We start from the raw sequence: 24,410 nt of genomic DNA on the forward strand, positions 1-24,410 counted from the left end.
ATTGACCGCGGCGGACCTAGTACAGCTTCTCGCCGGAGTTCCATGGCGGCTCCCCGATGGTCCGGATCTTCTATCTCAAGGGACGATTTACCACCAGAACTCAGGGGTCCTACGTTTGACGGCCTGGCCGTTGAAACTTCGGTTTTAACTCAGGCAGGATTCTCCCAAGAGGTAGCAGATACCATGATCAGTGCACGTAAAACCGTTTTGGCCAGGATTTATTATCACACTTGGAAAGTTTTTCTTTCTTGGTGTAGAGGGCGCGGGCTGCCTCCTCTGTGTTTTTCCATCCCAAATATTCTATCCTTTCTCCAAGCAGGCCTGGATTCAGGGCTGGCTCCAAGTACTCTTAAAAGGCAGATTTCAGCCTTGTCGGTCCTTTTTCAGCGCAGGATTGCTACTAACCGACAGGTCAGGACTTTTTTTCAGGGAGTCGCTCATAAGGTCCCTTTTTATAAGACTCCTTTGGAAGCTTGGGACCTTAATTTGGTCTTAAGGGCTTTACAGGAAGTTCCTTTTGAGCCTCTTCAAGATATTTCCTCGACTTTCCTTTCCTGGAAAGTTGTATTCTTAGTGGCCATAACTTCCATAAGGCGGGTATCAGAGCTGGCAGCCCTCTCCTGTCGTACTCCTTTTTTACGGTTTCATCAGGATAAGGTACTGCTCAGACCAGCACCTTTCTTTTTGCCGAAGGTTGTTTCCTCATTCCACATTAATGAGGATATAGTTCTTCCCTCTTTTTGTCCGGCGCTTACGCACCGTGTGGAAAAATCTCTCCATGCATTGGACCTAGTGAGAGCGCTGAGGAGATACATTTCCCGAACAGCTCCTTTTCGTCAGAAGAATGCTCTGTTTGTCCTCCCAGAGGGTCACAGGAAGGGATGTGAGGCCTTGAAATCTACCCTGGCCAGGTGGATACATGCGACCATTCAGGATGCCTATCACGCCAAGGGCATGATGGTTCCGGCTGGAATCAAAGCTCACTCCACTAGAGCAGTGGGGGCTTCCTGGGCAATTCGGCATCAGGCCTCAGCAGAACAGGTTTGCAAAGCTGCAACCTGGTCTAGTTTGCATACCTTTGCCAAGCACTACAATGTCCACTCCCAGATCTCTGCTGATGCGAGTCTGGGTAGAAGGATTCTTCAAGCGACGGTGACGCACTTCTAGACAACAGTTTTTTGGATAATTATTACTGGTGAGTTAATTTCCCTCCCAGGGACTGCTTTAGGACATCCCACAGTCCTGTGTCCCCCAATGAGGCGAAGGAGAAATAGGGATTTTTGTGTTACTCACCGTAAAATCCTTTTCTCTGAGATGCTCATTGGGGGACACATCTCCCTCCCTGGCGGCTACTGTCTTCTTGTATCTGATATTATCAGTTAGTGAGGTCTTTTCTAGACATAAGTTTTCTGTATTTATGCTGATATTATTTTCTGGTTCTCCTACGGCTTTTAAACCGAACTGGATTCTCTAGTAGCCAGTGTCAGGGTATATACGACAGAGGAGGAGCAAAACTTTTTTTTATGTTTACTTAATGTCAGCCTCCTGGCGGCAGAAGCATACACCCACTGTCCTGTGTCCCCCAATGAGCGTCTTGGAGAAAAGGATTTAATGGTGAGTAAGGGTACCGTCACACAGTGGCATTTTGATCGCTACGACGGCACGATCCGTGACGCTCCAGCATCGTAACAATATCGCTCCAGCGTCGTAGACTGCGGTCACACTTTGCAATGTACGACGCTGGAGCGATAATTTCATGACGTGTTTGCCATGTAGAAGCCGTTGGTTACTATGCGCACATCGTATACAATATCGTGCACACCTTTGTTACACCATGCGATCATGCCGCCACAGCGGGACACTAGACGACGAAAGAAAGTTTCAAACGATCTGCTACGACGTACGATTCTCAGCGGGGTCCCTGATCGCAGGAGCGTGTCAGACACAGCGAGATCGCTGGAACCTCACGGATATATCGCTGGAACGTCACGGATCGTGCCGTCGTAGCGATCAAAATGCCACTGTGTGACGGTACCCTAACACAAAAATCCCTATTTTATGCGCAAATGGGTGCAAGATTTGCATGATATTACATAAATTTGCTTATACACGCAGACAGATGGGCTGAATTGGTCCGTGTGCTGTCCTGAGCAATCCATTGCATACAAAAGCAACCAAGAAACCATAAACAATCATATGTATGCATCTGTTACTACTGTTAGCTTTTGTTCAGATGTCCTTTTTTGCAATTTTTATCAATGTGCTGGATCCAGTTTTCATCCATTTCAGGCCCACATGTTAATTTTTACCATCTATGTGGCATCAGTTTTTCACATATGCAAAAAAAAATAGAATTATTCTTACCGTTAATTCGGTTTCTAGGAACCTTCCACGACGGCATACGGAGGTTGCCTCTTTGCCCTAATGGGGAACAGGAAATGGAGAGGTTAAAAGGCCCTCCCACCTCCCTCTCACCTCCCTCTCACCAGTAACTTATAACTGAAAACCATAGCACCGGTTTACCTTAAATCCCAGATTAAAATCCAGGAGTACATAGGGAGGGAACTAGCGCCGTCGTGGAAGGTTCCTAGAAACCGAATTAACGGTAAGAATAATTCTATTTTCTCTAGTCACCTTCCACGACGGCATACGGAGGAATACCAACTAATTTTGGCGCTAGGGAGGGACAACAGCCTGGAGTACTTTCCGGCCGAAGGCTAAATCCTTGTTGGACATTACGTCTAGTCTGTAATGTCTGGAGAAAGTATGGAACGAAGACCACGTGGCTGCCCTGCAGATTGCTCTGTTGATGCACCTGCTCTTTCTGCCCAGGAGACTGAGGTTGATCTAGTCGAATGAGCTTTGATTCCCACTGGAGGAGTTTTATCTTGAGCGAGATATGCTTCTGCTATCGCTTTCTTTATCCAGTTGGCAATAGTGCTTTTTGCTACTTTCTTTCCTTTATTTTGTCCTGATGGGTGGACAAATAGGTTCTGATCAATTCTGTAAGAGCTGGTTTGCTCTAGGTAAAACCATACAATGCGTCTGACATCCAGAGTATGAAACTTTTCTTCTTTTGGATTTGTTGAGTTTTGGCAAAAGGAAGGTAAAATAATTTCCTGAGAGCGGTGGAAATCTAATACGACCTCTGGAAGAAAGGAAGGGTCAAGGCGCAGTATTATAGAATCATCTCGTATAGATAAGTATGGTTCTCTTATTGAGAGGGCCTGTAATTCTCCTATCCTCCTTGCTGAGGTAATGGCCACTAGAAAAATTGTTTTATAAATCAGATTTTTCTGAGAGCAGGAGGATAAAGGTTCAAAGGGTGGACCTGTAAGCCCTTGTAATACCAGATTCAGGTCCCATATTGGTACTGTTAATTGTTTTTTAGGGTTCATTCTAGAGGCTGATATCATGAACCCCTTAATCCATCGATGATTCGCCAGATCTTGGTCAAATATTGAACTGAGGGCGGAAACTTGGACTTTTAGGGTGCTAGGCCTGAGGCCTAATTCTAAGCCTTTTTGCAGAAAATCTAGGATTTGTGATAAATTCGGATTGAAGGGATCCGGTACTTCAGGAAGACAAAAAGATGAAAATTTCTTCCATATTTTATTGTATATAGCAATGGTTACCGGCTTTCTTGATTTTTGAAGTGTGGAAACCACTGCTTCTGATAGTCCTTTGGCTCTCAACACCTGGGCTTCAGTAGCCATGCCGCCAGGTTCCATTTGTGGACATCTAGTAGATTGATTGGTCCTTGAGAAAGAAGGTTTTCTTCTATCGGAAACTGGAACGGCCCATCCACCTGTAAATCCACTATCATGTTGTACCAACTCCTCTTTGGCCACAAAGGAGCTACCAATATAGTTGGTGTCTGTTCTTCCCGAATCTTCTGCAAGACTTTGGCCAATATCGGAATTGGTGGAAACGCATATGCCAGTCGAAAACTCCATTTCTGGATCAATGCATCCACTCCTCTGGAGCCGTCTCTGGGGTTTAGGGAGAAGAAGGTTTCGACCTTCGCATTTTGCCGGGACACAAAGAGGTCGATTTCTGGAAGACCCCATTTGTTCACCAGCATCTCGAAACTTCGGTTGCTCAAACACCATTCTCCGGGATGTATGTCCTGACGGCTTAGATAATCTGCCTGAATGTTGGATGAGCCCTTCAGGTGAACTGCCGTCAGGGATAACAGATGTCTTTCTGCCCAGGAGCATATCCGGGCAGATATGTTCTTCAGGTTGTTGTTTTTTGAACTGCCCTGATGTCTGATGTGAGCCACCGTGGTCACATTGTCCGAATATATTCGAACATGATGTCCCTTGATAAGGTGACCCCCTATCAGAAGGGCTTCCTCTACCGCTTTTAGCTCTCTGTAGTTGGATGATTTCTTTCTTGTCGATTGGTCCCAGAGCCCTTGGAAAGGGGTGTGATTTATCATGGTCCCCCAGCCTCTTTTGCTGGCATCTGTTGTAACAGTAGTCAGAGGGACTTGTGTCCAACTGACTCCTTTTTGTAGATTTTTTGGGGCCATCCACCATGCCAGGGAGGCCTTGACACGGCCTGGTTTATACAACCTCCTGTTCAAAGAACTGGACTGACCGTTCCAATTCTGTAGGATATGTGCCTGAAGAATCCTGGAATGGGCTTGGGCCCATGGTACCGATTGGATGCAAGCCGTCATCGATCCTAGCAGAGACATGCCTTCTCTGATTGTAGGGGATCTGGTGTCTCTGAACATCTTGACCTTTGATAGTAGGGTCAGACGATGTTCCAATGGGAGGAAGGACATTTGTCTTGCAGAGTCCAGAAGAACTCCCAGGAATTTCCTGCATTTGGAGGGTCGTAGATGAGATTTTTCTAAATTTGGCACCCATCCCAGAGATGTCAGAATATCCAGTGTTTTCGATACATGAGACTCCAGAGCTTGTTTGGTGGAAGCCACTAACAAAAGGTCGTCTAAGTACGGCACTATACAGACGCCTTGCCTCCGGATAAAGGAGACTACTTCCCCCATTACCTTGGAAAATACTCTTGGAGCAGAGGAGATCCCAAAGGGAAGTACGTTGAACTGATAGTGCTCTATCCGACGTCCCTTCTGCACTGCAAACTTGAGGTACTGGCGATGTCTCTGGTGAATGGGGATGTGAAAGTATGCATCTTTCAAATCGATAGTGGCCATGAAGGAGTGCGGGCTTATCAAGGGAATCGCATTTTTCACTGATTCCATCTTGAATTTCCGGTATTTGACATGCCGGTTGAGGCCCTTTAGATTTATAATAATACGGGACTCGCCCGATGGTTTGGGAACCAGAAATAGATGAGAGTAGTGACCCCGATCCCTCTCTGATTCCGGAACCTGGGATATCACATTTGACATCTTTAGGGTATTGAGACCCGACTCTAGCATGGACTGGTCTTTCACGGAGGGAAGGGAGGTAATTTTTAGACCCCGTGGGGGAGAGGAAATGAATTCTATTAGAAGACCCTCTTTGATTACTTTGAGGACCCAGGAGCAATTGGTGATTTTTTGCCACTGGAGTATAAATTCTGAGAGTCTCCCCCCCCCCCCCCCCCCCCCCCACCGGGTCGAAGTCACCGCTTTTCTTGTTGAGACTGCTGCTGCTGTTGCTGAGGGATAAGGATGTTTCTCCCGCCTCCCTTCGGGTAACTCCACCTCCCGGTTTTGCCTTCCCCTCTCTGAGAGGTCTGGCCCTGAAAGGGACGAAAAAACTTCTTTTTGGGAGTTTTTTGTTCTGGGAGGGCTTTCTTTTTATCGGTTGCCTTTTCCAAGATGTCATCCAGGGAAGGCCCGAAGACAGTTACCCTTAAACGGTATGGCGCATAATTTAGCTTTGGAGGTGATATCACCGGACCACATTTTCAACCAAAGCGCCCTTCTAGCCGAATTAGTTTGTACTAATGACCTAGCAGCGATTCTGATGGTCTCCATAGAAGAATCTGCTAGGAAACCCGTGGCTCTAAGGAGACTGGGTAGGGATTCTAATAATTCAGCTCTAGGGGTACCCTGGGATATGTGTGATTCCAGTTCGCCTATCCAACGGAAAAGTGCTCTAGCCACACATGTTGAGGCAATATTGGCTTTGAGAGCTACCGTGGAGGTCTCCCACGATTTTTTCAACAGACTTTCTATTTTTCTGTCCATTGGGTCTTTTAATTGAGACGAGTCTTCGAATGGAAGAGCCGTTCTCTTAGCCACTCTTGCCACCTGTGAATCAACTTTAGGTGTATCCCATTTGGTCAAATCCCCTTCTAAAGGGAATCTATGCTTCATCTCGGATGGAGTACTGAGATGTTTTTCAGGTGATTCCCACTCTTGATCAATCATGTCAGATATATTTGAGTGGATTGGGAACCCCACCCGTTTACCCTTAGATATACCGCCAAACATCTGGTCCTGTATGGACTGTGGCTCTGGCTCTTCCTCCAGCCCCATAGTACTGCGTACGGCAGCTACTAGATCCTCAACCCATTCTGAAGAGAAAAGATACTTTCTAGCTTCAGCAGTTATAGGGGACGTAGGTTCCTCCCGTCGACCCGAGGATGAGGCATAGGAGAGGTCCGATTCGGACTCAGAATCCTCCTCCTGGATCTTCCTTTTTTTAGCTGGAGAGAGTGGTGGAGGGGGTGGGGGGTTAAAGGCCGCTAGGGAGGATTGCACCTCTTGTTTGACCAGAGAGCGTATTTCTTCCAGTAAAGAAGGTTGCTCTGCCCTGACAATCTTATCAGTACAGGTCCTGCAGAGTTTCTTCTCCCATAATGGTGGCAGCTTAATGTTACAGATGGCACACTTCTTTTTAGTAGTAGTTTTGGGGGTAGACTTTTCTCCCTGCAATGAGAGGGGAGAGAGAGTCATACTAATAATACCCCCAAGTCACTAACTAGGGACCCCCTGTCCCTGCAGCACTTACTGTGGCAGGGGCAGCGCTGGGCTCTGCAAGCGCAGGGCAGGTATTGCTCTCCATGTCAGGATAGTCTTACCTGCGACGTCTTCTGGCAAGTTTTATGCTCTGCGGCATGTCCCTGCCCCCAGCGATTCGAAAAATCCCCCTCCCCTCCATGGTCCAGGGTGGAGGACGCCGTCCTGCACGAGACACCGCCGGCGGAAGTGCCTCCAGGGAGCGCAGAAAGGACTGGAAGTGACGTGCGCGATCACTTCCGGGTCGCCAGCGGCATGTGGAGGAGAGGGAACCAGAGAGCTCCAGGAGGACTCCGGATGGAAACTCTAGCCTGCTTTGCCCTCACGGGGGCGCGGGAAGGCTAGGACCAGGTCCCGAGGACACCGCAGCGCGGCGCGACGGGAGCAGCATAACGGGGGGAGGTAAGATACGACCCCATGCTGCCCGGATACATTTCAGGCAGAGCCTGCAGCAGTAGTTACCGGCCACCACTGCATACGTAGTAAACCTCTCCTGTCCCATGGGGAACAGGAAAGACACTGGTGAGAGGGAGGTGGGAGGGCCTTTTAACCTCTCCATTTCCTGTTCCCCATTAGGGCAAAGAGGCAACCTCCGTATGCCGTCGTGGAAGGTGACTAGAGAAAAATCTCTTATCCATTAAAACAGACAGAAAGAGACAGAATTTAGATTAAACACGGATGGCATTTAAAGGTGTGAAAAAATACAGACAGAACACGTAAATGAAAAATGTACATCTGTATGATGCCCTAGACTGTTATTTATTCTACCCAATCTATTTATTTCCCGATTCTCCTTCCGGCTGCTGGATAAATGGAGATCGATGCTTGGGAAAGTTAAATATTTGCATTTTATGTTGTACTTCACTTTTGGCTGTTTCAATGTAATCCTATGTATTCTTACCAATCCTCTTATTCTTGCCAAGTTTTTCATAAATAAGATTTAGCTGACCCACATTTCAGAGAGCACAGTTATAGGCCAGTGTCGTATTTGTCACACCCTTATACAGATCTCTACAGTAGTATATACTGTGAGGACAATGTAACGTGTGTCTAGATACTGTAGCTCGCTGTATGGACCTGTGTTTGCAGGTAAATATATCGTAGACCTTCAGTTATGGCCTCTGAGATCTGAGAACAGGGACTACATTCTGAACACAAAAGAATACTTTATCTTTTGGGTTCTGTTCTAGTAACATTTATTAATTCCCAAGAACCACTTATTTTGGATTTGTCAAGTATTATTATTAAAGTTCTGTAATTTTAAGGCTGAAAGAAGACAGATCCGTAGAGTTCAACCTATAATTTTGCATTTTGATGCAGAGGAAGGCAAAAATCCAATAAAGCAGATGCTAATTGCTCCATATTAGGGGAAAAATTCCTTTCTGACTCCACATACGGCAATCAGACTATCAACGTCCCAGCCCAGAATTTAGTGCCCATAATCTGTAAGGCATCTTTCAAGAAGGGCATCCAGACGCTCCTTGTACTTTTGTAGTGAAAAAAGTTACAGAATATTTAGTTGAGCGTTCCATAGTCTCACTGCGCTTACAGTAGAATCACCATCTGTGATGATAATGATTAAAGGGAATTATTTTTGTATTAATAATTATTGATTATATAATTATTTTTAATGCAAAATCAAATTCAGATTGTCCAGTTCTCAGCTGGGGGGGGGAGCTGGGAACCATTTTGTTGTAGTCCACAGTTGTGCCGTGAGCTACAAATATCTCCCTGCCACTCCTCAGTGTTCAGTGGTGACCGGAGGTCTGGGAAGCGACAAGTGGAGGTCTGGGATGTGGTGAGTGGTGATCGGCAGTCTGACATTGTACTATTATCAGGCTACTGGAAGAAGTCACCGCTGCAGGGCTGCTCTGAGCTGTTAGTACCCTTTGTACGGCAGAGACTTTTTGCAATGGTGAGAACAGCTGGGTAGCCTGGTATTAGTAGTGCAATGTCAGGCTGCCCGAATTGTGTTCATATCCACTGTTAGCGCTCTGAACATCAGTGTAATCATCATGCTCCTGTACTCTGAATACTGACTCAGCATTCCTACTCTGTCAGTGTAAGCCTCATTCAGACGTCATCTACATTTATGCTGCCATAGCAGAGTCGTGTATGATACACACCACACAGCCGTGTTTCTAATCCCATCATGTATGATGCGGCCTGCAAAGCCTCATATGTAAGTCCAAGATGTGTGATACAGCCACAGAGCCGTGTATCTAATCCCATCGTGTGTGATACAGGGCACGGATCCACAGATCAATTCCCATCATGTATGATATAGCCTGCAGAGCCACGTATCTAATCCCATCATGTGTGATACAGCCCGCAGAGCCACTTCTCTAATCCCATCATCATGTGTGATACATACCGCAGCCACGTATCTAATCCCATCCTGTGTGATACAGCCCGCAGAGCCACGTATCTAATCCCATCCTGTGTGATACAGCCCACAGAGCCACCTATCTAATCCCATCATCATGTGTGATACAGCCCGCAGAGCCACTTCTCTAATCCCATCATGTGTGATACATCCCGCAGCCACGTATCTAATCCCATCCTGTGTGATACAGCCCACAGAGCCACATATCTAATCCCCTCCTGTGTGATACAGCCCGCAGAGCCACCTAACTAATCCCATCATGTGTGATACAGCCCGCAGAGCCACCTATATAATCCCATCATGTGTGATAGAGCTCACAGGGTCATGTTTCTAATCCCATCATGTGTGATACAGCCCTCAGAGCCACTTATCTAATCCCATCATGTGTGATACAGCCCGCAGAGCCACATATCTAATCCCATCCTGTGTGATACAGCCTGCAGAGCAACATTTAGTGCAGTCATAATGTGAGCTAGCACTACACTGTTTTCATTGCAAATTTTAGCAGCTGCGCCCTCTTGTGTTTAACTGTGGAAATTATAAAAAATGTCTAAAATTAAATATTTTATTATTCTAAAATATGAAAAATAATTTTTTGTTTTAATTAAAATATTAGTACCTTACATTTTTTTCAATTAAGAACATTTTTTTTGGGGGGATGACTCATTTCCTTTGAACCCTCTTTACTCTAGATGTAGAGGAATTTCTTCTTGTCATCAATGCATGCTTAGATGTAAAAAAAAATCATTAGAAAGATCTCTGTACTGTCCTCTCAGATATATGATCTCCTAAACTTCAAGATTTCTTTCTGTCCCAATATGCAGGACAAATTATAAATCGTCATTTACAACCTGTTTCTCCACTTTTTCTGTGCTGGAGTTTAGCACCAGTGCAGCATAAGGCCATATTTACACATGGGAGATCTTTGTATTCTAAATATTTAAATGTGTTTTTGTTTTTGCAGCATTTAAAAAAAAAACCCATTCAGAGATATTAAAGCGTTGCTGCAAATTACCCTGTGTAAACATACAGTAAGTGAGACTGAGCTAGCACTCAAAGACAGTTCTGCTGAATGCAGGACTCTTGGGGGACATACCATACCATTGTTTTGTTTGCAGAGATGAAGCAATAGATTTTAGAAAGACAACCATTTTTACACCCAAGGGCCTTATTAGTGATGCTGAGACCACATGTGCTGAATACATTGGTCTTCCTTCATCTCCCCGAAAGATAACTGTTATATATATACACACACACACAGACCAAAAGTTTGGAGCCACCTTCTCATTAAAAGATTTTTCTGTATTTTCATGACTGTGAAAATTGTACATTCACACTGAAGGCATCAAAACTATGAATTAACACATGTGGAATTATATACTTAACACCCCAAAAAATACCAAAGTTCAAAATAGGTCTCTCCAGACCGAATAAAACAGCAGGGTTAAGTATATCCACACCATCACACCTCCTCCTCCATGCTTCACGGTGGGAACCAGGCATGTGGAGTCCATCCGTTCACCTTTTCTGCGTCGCACAAAGACACGGTGGTTGAAACCAAAGATCTCAAATTTGGACTCATCAGACCAAAGCACAGATTTCCACTGGTCTAATGTCCATTCCTTGTGTTCTTTAGCCCAAACAAGTCTCTTCTGCTTGATGCCTGTCCTTAGCAGTGGTTTCCTAGCAGCTATTTTACCATGAAGGCCTGCTGCACAAAGTCTCCTCTTAACAGTTGTTGTAGAGATGTGTCTGCTGCTAGAACTCTGTGTGGCATTGACCTGGTCTCTAATCTGAGCTGCTGTTAACCTGCGATTTCTGAGGCTGGTGACTCGGATAAACTAATCCTCAGAAGCAGAGGTGACTCTTGGTGTTCCTTTCCTGGGGCGGTCCTCATGTGAGCCAGTTTCTTTGTAGCGCTTGATGGCTTTTGCCACTGCACTTGGGGACACTTTCAAAGTTTTCCCAATTTTTTGGACTGACTGACCTTCATTTCTTAAAGTAATGATGGCCACTCATTTTTCTTTACTTAGCTGCTTTTTTCTTGCGATAATACAAATTCTAACAGTCTATTCAGTAGGACTATCGGCTGTGTATCCACCAGATTTCTGCATAACACAACTGATGGTCCCAAGCCCATTTATAAGGCAAGAAATCCCACTTATTAAACCTGACAGGGCACACATGTGAAGTGAAAACCATTCCCGGTGAGTACCTCTGGAAGCTCATCAAGAGAATGCCAAGAGTGAGCAAAGCAGTCATCAAAGCAAAAGGTGGCTACTTTGAAGAACCTAGAATATGCCATATTTTCAGATATATAGATATATAGGAAAAGTGGTACTGTGCAGTGTATATGTACAGTGAAGGAGAAGTGGCATTATATTTCTCTGCCATATCTGTGCATCATGAATCGTGGTACATGTTAAAGGGGACCACTGAGATGTTTTCACCTAGGGACCATGTCCTATGCTGTGTGATCGGCTATGCAAATTATTTCTCCTCTAGAAGTACAAACACTGTCACTCCAGTGCCTTTTACTGTTCGTGGCTATCCTGTACGTCAATACATAACCCTTTTAATGAACCCTAAAACCTGGCTAGGGATATGAGCCAACCGAGGCTGATATAGATGATACCTCCTATCTCTCTCTATCTATCTATCTATCTATCTATCTATATACACACACACACACACACACACACACACACACACACACACACACACACACACACAGTACCACTTACCAGTACCACAGTATATATGCACAGTATATATGCACTGCACAGTACCACTCCTGTCCTGTATATATACACTGCACAGTACAGACAGAAGAGTCTGGGAATATAATCTGATGACGACCTTTGACAGTCTTAATGCAGGAATGAATGTGTCGCATGGATTTATGTCTTTTTACATCAACTAAGGAACTTGCCCCTCAGACTATGAGGGGTCATCACAACAGAGACCCTAATCAGAAGGACAATAAAACAATCCTTATCTAAGAACTGGCCCAATATTTATGGACATAACTGTTTATCACTCATGGTAATTCTGCTTCATGTCACCTGTCTTATCCATGGTTTTTCCTTTTTTTTTCCTCTGTGCTATGTTGTGCATAAATATGTGATTCTTCAGAATTTCTTTTAGTCTTTGCCTGATGAAGAGACCTGTGTAGTCTCGAAAGCTTGCAATTTGTTACCATCTTTTCAGTTAGCTATTAAAAGGTATCAACCATTGAGGACTCTCAATTCTAAATATTTTGCCAGAGTATATAAACTTTTGAGCACAACTGTAGTTTATTCCATTGTTTTTTTTTTTTATTTGTCTATTCTCTTTTACAGATCTGAAGACAGACTTTCTCTTAGTAGTAACCAGTCTTACAGAGGACAAGGCAACCTAAATCACAGTAAAAGGAACGCTCTTAATTCACCTGGCTATTTAACATCAAGCAACAGTGTCTCATCAGAGAGCCATTCTTACAATGACAGGTTAAACCTCTCCAAGCCATTAAAAGCCAGCTAGAAAGCATTTTCTCTTCTGTGAGCAACTCATCTCATCGGTAAGGTTCTTAAGGTCATTATGACGTGTCCAAACAGATAAATTAATGATATGTGAACTCTTTAAAATGTTTCTTCTGGAATAGAAAAAAAAATAAAATCTAAACATATTCCTTAATATCTTTATCAATTCACATTTGTCTTGTCTAGGTAGGTAATGTATCAAAATGGCCACCACCTTGTTATACTGAGTACGAGACTTCATTGCTGTGTTCTGGAGATAACCTATACCATGTACTTCAGAAAGACGGGTAGACTGAGTGAGAAACCTGTAGTATTTCCTGTATTAAATCAGAAAGTCAGGGTTGACATCAGTGTGAACAAGCCTCTTCTTAACTCAGCACCTCTTTGTATCTCCAGTATTAAATTAGAAAGGTAGCCAGCAGTGTGAACGGTATCTTCTTATCTGAGCACACCTTGTTTTAGATCTCCAGTATTAGAACAGAAAGACAGATTGGACAGCAGAGTGTTCAGCTTCTTCTTACCTCAGCACCCCTGGTATCTCATATATTAGATCAGATAGGCAGGGTGGACAGCAGTGTTAGCAGCCTCTTCTTACCTGAGCACACCTGGTATCTCTAGTGTTACATGAAATAAAAATAGTGGACAGCAATGTGATCAGTCTCTTTTTACATCAGTAATCCAGGTATCACCAGTGTAAGATCAGAAACACAGGGTGGACAGCAGTGCGAGCAGCTTCTTTTTACCTCCCCATCCCTGTTATCTCCAGTATTAGATCAGAAATACATGTTGGAGAGCGGTGTGAGTGAACTCTTTTTACTTTGCACCCTTGGTATTTCTAGTATTAGATCAAAAAGCTAGTGCACACAGCAGTGTGAGCAGTCTATTCTTGCCTTATCACCCCTGATATCTTGAATATTACATTAGAAAGATAGTGTGCACAGCAGTGTAAGCCTTATCTTCTTACATCAGAACTCCTGGTATCTCCAGTATTACACTCCCTGACATAACTTATGTCAGGGAGTGTAAACTTATGTCGCTTATCCATGCTATATAAATAAAAGCTTATAACCTGACGTTAAATTCATCCATTGGTTGTATAAAGTATTCTTTTGAAAGCTGAAACCCTCCGAAATGTGGTTTAGGTTAAGAAAATAAATTGGCATCAATGCAGAAATATTGATCAGTTAATGGACACAGAATGGTCAGCTTTTGGCAAGACAAAAGTTTTGTCGCCTGATCATATAATGCACCCAATCCTAGTTTACATCCTCACCTGTGCTCTGTAAATGATTGGTTAATTAGTGTGTGTGTGTGTGTATAGAAATCCAGCACCCCAGACCTTCACTTGAGCTGCAACTTGAGCTCTGACAACATGCCAAAAATCCACCCTGCGACCAAAGCCTGGATTATCAAGAGGCTGAAGACCAGATCCACCGCAGAGGTGGGTTGGCACCTTTAATGTGTCTCAGCGTCAAGTACAAAGATTTAAAAAATAAAAAAAAAAAAAAAAAAAAAGATTTGAAGAGACTGGAGATGTGTTTGACAAGCCCAGGTCCGGCAGACCCTGCAAGACAATTGCTCAGGAGGAAAGTTTGTTGGTTAGAAAATCCAAAGCAAGCCCCTCTTCCACTGCAGCAGAGCTCCAACAGGCCTGGTCACCTCAAGTCCCTGTGTCAACTAGAACAGTTTGTAGGATTCTGTCTTGAAATGGCCTCCATGGTTGAATCAGTGCCCAGAAGCCAGCACTAAACAAAAGGCAAATAAAAAACCATGTGGCATTTGCAAAGTCCCACAGCCTGCTAAACAGATGGACGCTGGAAAAGTGGCAGAAGGTGGATTTCTCTGCTGAATCTTCAGTAGATTTACACCACAGCCACCGCAAATACTGCAGGAGACCTACTGGAGCCCGTATGGATCCAAAAAACACCCAGAAGACAGTTAAATTTGGCAGTGGAAAGATCATGGTCTGGGGTTACATTCAGTATGGGGGTGTGTGAAACATTTGCAAGGTGGAAGGCAATATCAATAGTCTAAAATATCAAGAAGTATTAGCTACCTCTTATATTCCAAATCATAAAAGGGGTCAAATTCTGCAGCAGGATGGTGCTCCATCTCATACATCCATCTCTACAACAAAGTTCCTCCAGGCAAAAAAGATCAAGGTGCTCAAGGACTGGCCAGCCCAGTCACCAGACATGAACATCATTGAGCATGCTTGGTGTAGGATGAAAGAGGAGGCTTGGAAGACAAAACCAAAGAATCTAGATGAACTCTGGGAGGCATGTAAAACTGCATTCTTTGCTATTCCTGATGACTTAATTAATAAATTGTATGAATCATTGTTGAACCGCATGGATGCAGTCCTTCAAGCTCATGGAAGTCACACAAAATATTAAGTATGACTCTAATAGCACCACAACTTCATTCACCAATGTTTTGCAACATGTATTTGTATTTTAAGTTAATTATTTGTTTGAATATCACATTACTTTCTGTGGGCAACACATCTTTTGTCTTGCCAAAATCTGACCATTCTGTGTCCATTAACTGATCAATTTTTCTGCATTGATGCCAATTTATTTTCTTAACCTAAATCCCATTTCAGAGGGTTTCAGCTTTCAAAAGAATAATTTATACAACCAATGGATGAATTTAATGTCAGGTTATAAGCTTTTATTTACAGAACATGGATAAGCAACATAACTTCTGTTAGGGAGTGTAGATCATAAGGATAGGGTGGACAGCAATGTGAGCAGCCTCTTTTTACTTCGGCACTCCTGGTAATTCCAGTATTAGGTTAGTTTGATGTGGTGGACAGTAGCATAAGCAGCCTCTTCTTACCTCAGCATTTTTGGTATCTTCAATATTAAATCAGAAAGACATGGTAGACATCAGGGTGAATGGCCCATTCTTACCTCAGTGTATAGTGTCAGTGTATAGGTAACACTGACTCACCAGTGAAGTCCTTCATCTTTCATCCAGCACAGACCGCCATCACTTCATTCAGCCAGGACTCATCTCTGCAGGAAATAACACAGTTATCTCGAGCTCCGCTTGCAGAACACATTAATTAATTTTTCCCAACTTCTACATTACACCACATGAAGAAAAAGAGGCAACATAGTGTCACTCTACACAATAACAGGACCGCCCTCCCATTTAAAACAGTATACTCAAAAAATAAAATAAATACATCACTTTAGTAATAATATCCCTTAATTATCCCCTATGGTAATAATAATATCCCCTATCCTGGCCCTGTGTATCTCATTCCTCTCTTCAACCATATGTTCTCCCATCCTGCCCTCATGAGTATCCATCCTGCCCCATATGATCTCCCCATCCTGCCCCATCAGTCTCCATCGTATCCATCCTGCCCCATGATCCTGCATGATCTGTCTCCAATCCTGCCCGTTTCATTCTGCCCCATGTCTCCAATCATGCCCGTATCTACATTCTGCCCATCTCTCCAGTCCTGCCCTCAGTGTGTCCAGCATCTCTGCCCCCAGTGTCCAGCATCTCTGCCCCCCAGTGTCCAGCATCTCTGCCCCCCAGTGTCCAGCATCTCTGCCCCCCAGTGTCCAGCATCTCTGCCCCCCAGTGTCCAGCATCTCTGCCCCCCAGTGTCCAGCATCTCTGCCCCCCAGTGTCCAGCATCTCTGCCCCCCAGTGTCCAGCATCTCTGCCCCCCAGTGTCCAGCATCTCTGCCCCCCAGTGTCCAGCATCTCTGCCCCCCAGTGTCCAGCATCTCTGCCCCCCAGTGTCCAGCATCTCTGCCCCCCAGTGTCCAGCATCTCTGCCCCCCAGTGTCCAGCATCTCTGCCCCCCAGTGTCCAGCATCTCTGCCCCCCAGTGTCCAGCATCTCTGCCCCCCAGTGTCCAGCATCTCTGCCCCCCAGTGTCCAGCATCTCTGCCCCCCAGTGTCCAGCATCTCTGCCCCCCAGTGTCCAGCATCTCTGCCCCCCAGTGTCCAGCATCTCTGCCCCCCAGTGTCCAGCATCTCTGCCCCCCAGTGTCCAGCATCTCTGCCCCCCAGTGTCCAGCATCTCTGCCCCCCAGTGTCCAGCATCTCTGCCCCCCAGTGTCCAGCATCTCTGCCCCCCAGTGTCCAGCATCTCTGCCCCCCAGTGTCCAGCATCTCTGCCCCCCAGTGTCCAGCATCTCTGCCCCCCAGTGTCCAGCATCTCTGCCCCCCAGTGTCCAGCATCTCTGCCCCCCAGTGTCCAGCATCTCTGCCCCCCAGTGTCCAGCATCTCTGCCCCCCAGTGTCCAGCATCTCTGCCCCCCAGTGTCCAGCATCTCTGCCCCCCAGTGTCCAGCATCTCTGCCCCCCAGTGTCCAGCATCTCTGCCCCCCAGTGTCCAGCATCTCTGCCCCCCAGTGTCCAGCATCTCTGCCCCCCAGTGTCCAGCATCTCTGCCCCCCAGTGTCCAGCATCTCTGCCCCCCGTGTGTCCAGCATCTCTGCCCCCCGTGTGTCCAGCATCTCTGCCCCCCGTGTGTCCAGCATCTCTGCCCCCCGTGTGTCCAGCATCTCTGCCCCCCGTGTGTCCAGCATCTCTGCCCCCCGTGTGTCCAGCATCTCTGCCCCCCGTGTGTCCAGCATCTCTGCCCCCCGTGTGTCCAGCATCTCTGCCCCCCGTGTGTCCAGCATCTCTGCCCCCCGTGTGTCCAGCATCTCTGCCCCCCGTGTGTCCAGCATCTCTGCCCCCCGTGTGTCCAGCATCTCTGCCCCCCGTGTGTCCAGCATCTCTGCCCCCCGTGTGTCCAGCATCTCTGCCCCCCGTGTGTCCAGCATCTCTGCCCCCCGTGTGTCCAGCATCTCTGCCCCCCGTGTGTCCAGCATCTCTGCCCCCCGTGTGTCCAGCATCTCTGCCCCCCGTGTGTCCAGCATCTCTGCCCCCCAGTGTGTCCAGCATCTCTGCCCCCCAGTGTGTCCAGCATCTCTGCCCCCCAGTGTGTCCAGCATCTCTGCCCCCCAGTGTGTCCAGCATCTCTGCCCCCCAGTGTGTCCAGCATCTCTGCCCCCCAGTGTGTCCAGCATCTCTGCCCCCCAGTGTGTCCAGCATCTCTGCCCCCCAGTGTGTCCAGCATCTCTGCCCCCCAGTGTGTCCAGCATCTCTGCCCCCCAGTGTGTCCAGCATCTCTGCCCCCCAGTGTGTCCAGCATCTCTGCCCCCCAGTGTGTCCAGCATCTCTGCCCCCCAGTGTGTCCAGCATCTCTGCCCCCCAGTGTGTCCAGCATCTCTGCCCCCCAGTGTGTCCAGCATCTCTGCCCCCCAGTGTGTCCAGCATCTCTGCCCCCCAGTGTGTCCAGCATCTCTGCCCCCCAGTGTGTCCAGCATCTCTGCCCCCCAGTGTGTCCAGCATCTCTGCCCCCCAGTGTGTCCAGCATCTCTGCCCCCCAGTGTGTCCAGCATCTCTGCCCCCCAGTGTGTCCAGCATCTCTGCCCCCCAGTGTGTCCAGCATCTCTGCCCCCCAGTGTGTCCAGCATCTCTGCCCCCCAGTGTGTCCAGCATCTCTGCCCCCCAGTGTGTCCAGCATCTCTGCCCCCCAGTGTGTCCAGCATCTCTGCCCCCCAGTGTGTCCAGCATCTCTGCCCCCCAGTGTGTCCAGCATCTCTGCCCCCCAGTGTGTCCAGTCCAGCATCTCTGCCCCCAGTGTGTCCAGTCCAGCATATTACCCCCAGTGTGTCCAGCAATCTGCCCCAGTGTCTGACTCCAGCATATTGCCCCCAGACAATGTGTCCAGCAATCTGCCCCAGTGTGTCCAGCAATCTGCCCCAGTGTCTGACTCCAGCATATTGCCCCCAGACAATGTGTCCAGCAATCTGCCCCAGTGTGTCCAGCAATCTGCCTCAGTGTGTCCAGCATATTGCCCACAGACGGTGTCCAGCATTCTGGCCCGCCCGGGCCCCCCGGATTGCCGTTCACAAAACTCCCCCCAAAAAACCAAAAAACGAATTATCCTCACCTGACCTGTGCTCCAGCGGCGAGCTCCCTCCAGCAGAGCGCACTCGCCAGCGACTGACAATGACGTCAGACGCCGGCGACGTGTGAGCTCCAATTGGCTGGCAGCTGTTGTCAACTATTGACGTGCGGGCGCGCGCCCGCACGTCAATAGGTGAAACTGCCACAGCGCCGGTAGGGGCCCGGTGAGCAGATGAGACAGGGCCCGATGCGGGCCCCCTCTGCCCACCGGGCCCATACGACAGTCAGGGCAGTAATGCCCTGATGCCGGCGGGCAATCTGAGCGGTAGCCCAGGGCCCCCCCAAACCACTGGGCGCTGGGCTACCGCCCAGATTGACCCTATTATAATCCGCCCCTGACCATTTAGAATTATATTTAGGTAGTTATTCCTTAAAGCTAAGGACATTTCAAAGGAGTTATGAGAGAACATAATATCAATTATGTCAGAAATAGAGAGTGTCCATCGATTTCCACTTTGATGCAATACAAGTTTTTATGACAGAAAAAATATGTAAAGAAACTTGGTTAATTTTTTGAGGGAGGCCATCTGCTTCCAGAAAAAGGAGAGCCAATTGGGGAGAAATTTTGACTGGAGACTCATTTATTTTATTCAATAGTAAAGACACATCTTTACGAAGTATCGAAAGTTAGGGATAGCGTTATTTCTGCACAGAATTGCACCAAATCCACAAAGGATTGCTCAAGCAATGTTAATCAATAGGAATACAGAATTCGTGTGTGCATGCTGCTGAAAATTCCATCCTGATTCGCAGCGTTATATTTTCCGTAGCCTGTCAATTCTTTTTGCGGACCTGTAGCGTTTCTGCACCCATTGACTGACTTACATTGAGTCAGTCAAATCCGCAGCTAAACCGCAGGTGTAGAAAGGTTTGCGGATTTGCGTGCCAAAAATGCTGCAGAAAGGAAATGATGTCAGAAGGAGGAAGAGTGTGTGGGCAGAGAGTGTGTGTGTGTGGGAGCGGAGAATATGTGCGTCTGTCTGTCTGTGGGGTGTGTCTTTGGGTGTTTGTGTGCATCGGTCTGCGGGTGTCTGTGTGTGTACCCAAGCATCGTCTGATGGGACTACTACTCCCATCCGGCTATGTCTGCTGTCACAATAACAATGACAGCATGAGCCCATGATGGGAGAATAGTCCCATCATCCGGCGCCTGTGTTTGTAAAAAAAAAAAAAACTAAAAACATTTACATAATTACATACAATATACATACTCACCAAACACCTAATCCCCCAACGCCCGCGTCTCTTTCAAGCAATCAAAAATAATAAACCGACATATACTCCCTGTCCACCGTAGTTCATTTAATAACGAGTGTCCTACGACGATTTCATGTGTAGAACAGTCACATTGGGAGATGTGACCGCTCTACCCAGCCACCGGCGATGCACTGACAGGAGGTAATCGCTCCCACAGTCTGCCAAAATGTCTGTAAGTAAGCCCAAATCCTTCTGGGAAAGCATCTTGTGGACAGATAAGACCAAGATATAGCTTTTTGATAAAGAACATTGTTCCACTGTTTATCGAAAATGGAATGAGGCCTCCCAAAAAAAAAACACAGTACCTACAGTCAAATATGGTGGAGGTTCAAAGAAGTATTGGGATTGTTTAGGTGCCTTTGGCACTGATTGCTTTGACTGAATGCAAGGCATCATGAAATCTAAAGATTACCAACGGATTTTGGGTCACAAGCTGGGTTTATGTCCTAGGTCAAGGGTCTTCCAGCAGGACAATGATCCCAAAAATACTTTAAGAATCACCGAGAAATGGATGGAAACAAAGCGCTGTAGAATTCTTAAGTGTCCAGCAATGAGTCAGAATCTAAATCCCATTGAGCATCTGTGGAAAAATACTAAAATTGCTGTTGGGAGAAGACACCCTTCAAATGTGAGAGACCTGGAGCAGTTTGCAAAAGAAGAACAGTACAGAATTCTAATTGAGGGGTATAATAAGCTTGTTGATGGTTATAGGAAGCGATTGATTGCAGAGGGTTTGCAGCCAACTATGTTATGCTGAGGGTGCCAATAATTATGTTGGGGTTTTGTGTGGGATTATATCCAATTTGCCTTTTTTTTTAGCAGTTTTTGTGTTGTCCCAATACACACAAAGGAAATAAACTGTGTATACCAAAACTTGTAATGGCAATAATTTTCTGGGAAGAATACTTAATTTTCTGGCACAATTTCAAGGGTGCCAAGACTTTCGGTCATGACTGTATATTCTTATTTTTATTCATATTTACAGAAGCATATAACCATACCTTGGGGTTTTCAACTTTCTCCTCCCCTTGTCTGCTTTTCTTCTTCTTTATATTGTGTGGAATATATATATATATATATATATATATATATATATATATATATATATATATATATATATATATATATATATATATATATATATATATATACACAAACTTAGAAAAACAGAGATCCCTAAAAAATAACTTTTATTAATATGATTAAAAAGACTATATTTATCCATCAATCACATATAGGAGGGGGAGATCTATTAAAGACAGCATTGTTCATAGTCACTTTATTCCCCCAAAGAAACAGAGTACGTGGCTTGCCAATAGATCTACGGGCACTTTCAAATGCGGGCATTGCTCGTTTTGTAAATATATTGACGTGTCTAAAACCTTCAGAAGCTCGGCCACTGGTAGGATTTTTTCCATCAGACAGTTTGCCAATTGTAGAACTGTGGGCCTGGTGTATCTCTGTACGTGTTCCTGTCCCAGAGATTATGTTGGAAAAACCAAACGGGAACTACGGGTTCGTATGAGCGAACACCTCGGTGATATCAGACACAATAGGGATACACCATTGGCGAGACACATCAATACTGAACATGGGGGTGACATTGGATGTTTATCGTTTAAGGTCATAGAAGTGATTACTCCCACGGTTAGACTTGGGGATTTTGATAGGAAAATTTTACAACGTGAGTCCAGGTGGATATATTTACTTAGATCTGTGAGTTCTCTGGGCCTTAATGAGCAGTTGTCCTTTGCTAGTTTCATTTAGTCGTATGTGGTGTGTCTCTGCATTTGTATTCATGGCCATGTATATTTATACACTCTATTTAATGGTATGGTCGTATGGTTCGACCTTTTCTATATTATGTGATTTTTTTGACTCTGTTTATTCTTTCTTTTTTTTTTTTTTTGTCCAAAAAAGCCACTTACCATTGATCATAGTATTGTGTCCAGCGGAGGTCTTATGATAATATACCTCGCTGTGCGTGTGGGGATATTCATCTTCACCGCTAGTCTGCTTTTAATAGCACTTTGTTCCGGCACTATAGTGCTGTATGTCTTTATTGCGCCTGCGCTACTACTCTGGCCATTGTTATGATATTACATGGTATTGAATCCTGTTTGCAATTACACCTAGCTCCTGCTATGCTTGTGTGGCTGTGCGCATGCGCTGCTACTCTGGCCGGCGTCAGGGGGCTTGGCTCTGTTAACTTTCTCCTACAGAGCGCTATTGTTAGCAGTGCGTCTGCGCAGTAATATCGGCCATTTTGGTGTAGTCTATCTTCAGCCGCTCCTCTATACTATTTTCTCTGTGATTTGCAAGATGCGGCGCTGTGCATTCTGGGCTCCTTAGTGGCGTCATTTCCGGCACACTCCACGTGTGTAACGCTGCCGGTTTCTCCATGATGTGATACTCGGGTGTATATAAAGGCGTACCTGGTGAGTGGCTTATACCGCAACAGCATCGTCATTGTATGTGTGACTGCATTACCCCTGATGAACCCCCGCCATTCCCTATGGGGGGGAAACGCGTTGGGCATCGCTGGGGAACTATCTGACAGACGCTGGTGATGTTCATCTACACATAACAGCCCTGTATTTTTTTGGCAACAGCCGGATCCACACCATGAGATTTCAGCAAATAGATGAGTACATTGGTTATAACATGGATCTGACTGTCTATTTGCATTAACAGGACGATTGAGTCCTTGTTCCCTCATTATAATTACCCTGAGGAGTTCTCGCTATATTATTACCGAGTGGTGGTTGTGGTTCTGACTGTGTGCCTTCTAGAGGTGTTTTCCTCGTTTTTGTCCATTTCTTGTCATTGTTATTGTGCCATATTCTATGGACATGCACTATTGGTTATTTTACATCAAGCATTTGCACTTTTGTAGTGTAACAAGAATGGACCTCATCTAAGTGCTGGGTATTCTTTTGTGGACATATTATTGCATCCAGTATACCCATATTTGGGTTAAGGTATCTTTACTATACAGTACCTGGAGTATATGTTTTTTCCATCTTAGCATCTTTCTACACTGGTATTGTAAGGTGCTAGTATAAAATATAATATTTTTTTTGACATTTTTTAATTTTTTCTTTTTTTGCGTTGGTTATTTTTTCTATTTTTGTTTTTTCTCCTCTACGGGTATCAGTGGTGTTTGTGGGACATATCACTTTGTCTATCCCGAACTTTAGGGATTTTTAGGGACCCTAGGGTTAGCCGTCGCTGAGTGGGGGCGCCTACCGTAGAAAATTAGGGTGCCAACCTCCACTGTTAGGCAGGGTATTAGCATAGATTTCAGCAGGGCTTATTAGTCTTTCTTTGATTATAGGTCCTTATAGGGCTTGTAAGGGCTAGCCGCCGAGGAGTGGGGGCGCCTACCGCAGTAAAGTAGGGTGCCAACCTCCACTGTCAGGCAGGGTGCATTGTAGCTCGGTCTAGGGTCTATTAGGTACATTTAATACTGTTTTATATGTATTGTGGATAAATATAGTCTTTTTAATCATATTAATAAAAGTTATTTTTTTAGGGATCTCTGTTTTTCTAAGTTGGTGTATATGCTTCTCTGGGATTCCGCATTATTGTGATTTGGTTTTTTGAGTATATATAGATAGATAGATATATATATATATATATATATATATATATATATATATATATATATATATATATATATATATATTTATTTATATTAGCTCAATTAGGTATGTAACTTCTTACTAAATATGCTATTATATATATACATGAGACCCACATAAGGGAACCCTTGGACTTATAGGTGACTTTCTTCATTTTGTGTATAAACGGTCTTTAATTGAACGGTCTTTAAAGGAAGGAAAGCCAGTGGTCAAGTAAAACAATAGCGACTTTTATTTCTTGACATTAATATCTTGTCTGGATCAACTCCAAACCACGATAGCAGAAGGCACCCCTGCTTCTGTGGCACTTATCGGTGTTGCTATCTGTAACTGCGTGTGGAGATGATCCATGTGACATCTTAATGTCAAGAAATTAAAGTTGTAATAGTTTTTCTTTAACATCGGACGTCTGCTTTCCTTCTTCCTTCACAATATTTCCATTTCAGTACATTACATACAGCGAATCAAGCATTGGGTGAGCTGACTATTGCTAACTATCTACTCTATGGATAATGTATCAAATGTACTATTCTGCTATGGTTTACAAAACCTAGTATACCAAGGCCAATATTACCAATAATACCACCAGACCATAACCTCACAATACCACCATATTGGTAATAAACTACTATAGTAAGACTAATATTACAACTCTATAGTGATTTAGT

At 45.2% G+C, this 24,410-nt stretch overlaps 1 protein-coding gene across 1 annotated transcript in view; it reads left to right on the forward strand.

Annotated features, from left to right (window-relative positions):
* The window catches only part of ARHGEF37 (Rho guanine nucleotide exchange factor 37), a 138,060-nt gene that overhangs the window by 21,605 nt on the left and 92,045 nt on the right, over window positions 1-24,410 (forward strand). The window contains exon 2 of the mRNA XM_069764153.1: window positions 12,671-12,888. The gene's annotated coding sequence lies outside the window, so the exon portion shown is untranslated. The remainder of the gene's footprint in view (window positions 1-12,670; window positions 12,889-24,410) is intronic.

The sequence above is a fragment of the Ranitomeya imitator genome, chromosome 4 (genome assembly GCF_032444005.1).
Source record: "Ranitomeya imitator isolate aRanImi1 chromosome 4, aRanImi1.pri, whole genome shotgun sequence".
NCBI lineage: Eukaryota > Metazoa > Chordata > Amphibia > Anura > Dendrobatidae > Ranitomeya > Ranitomeya imitator.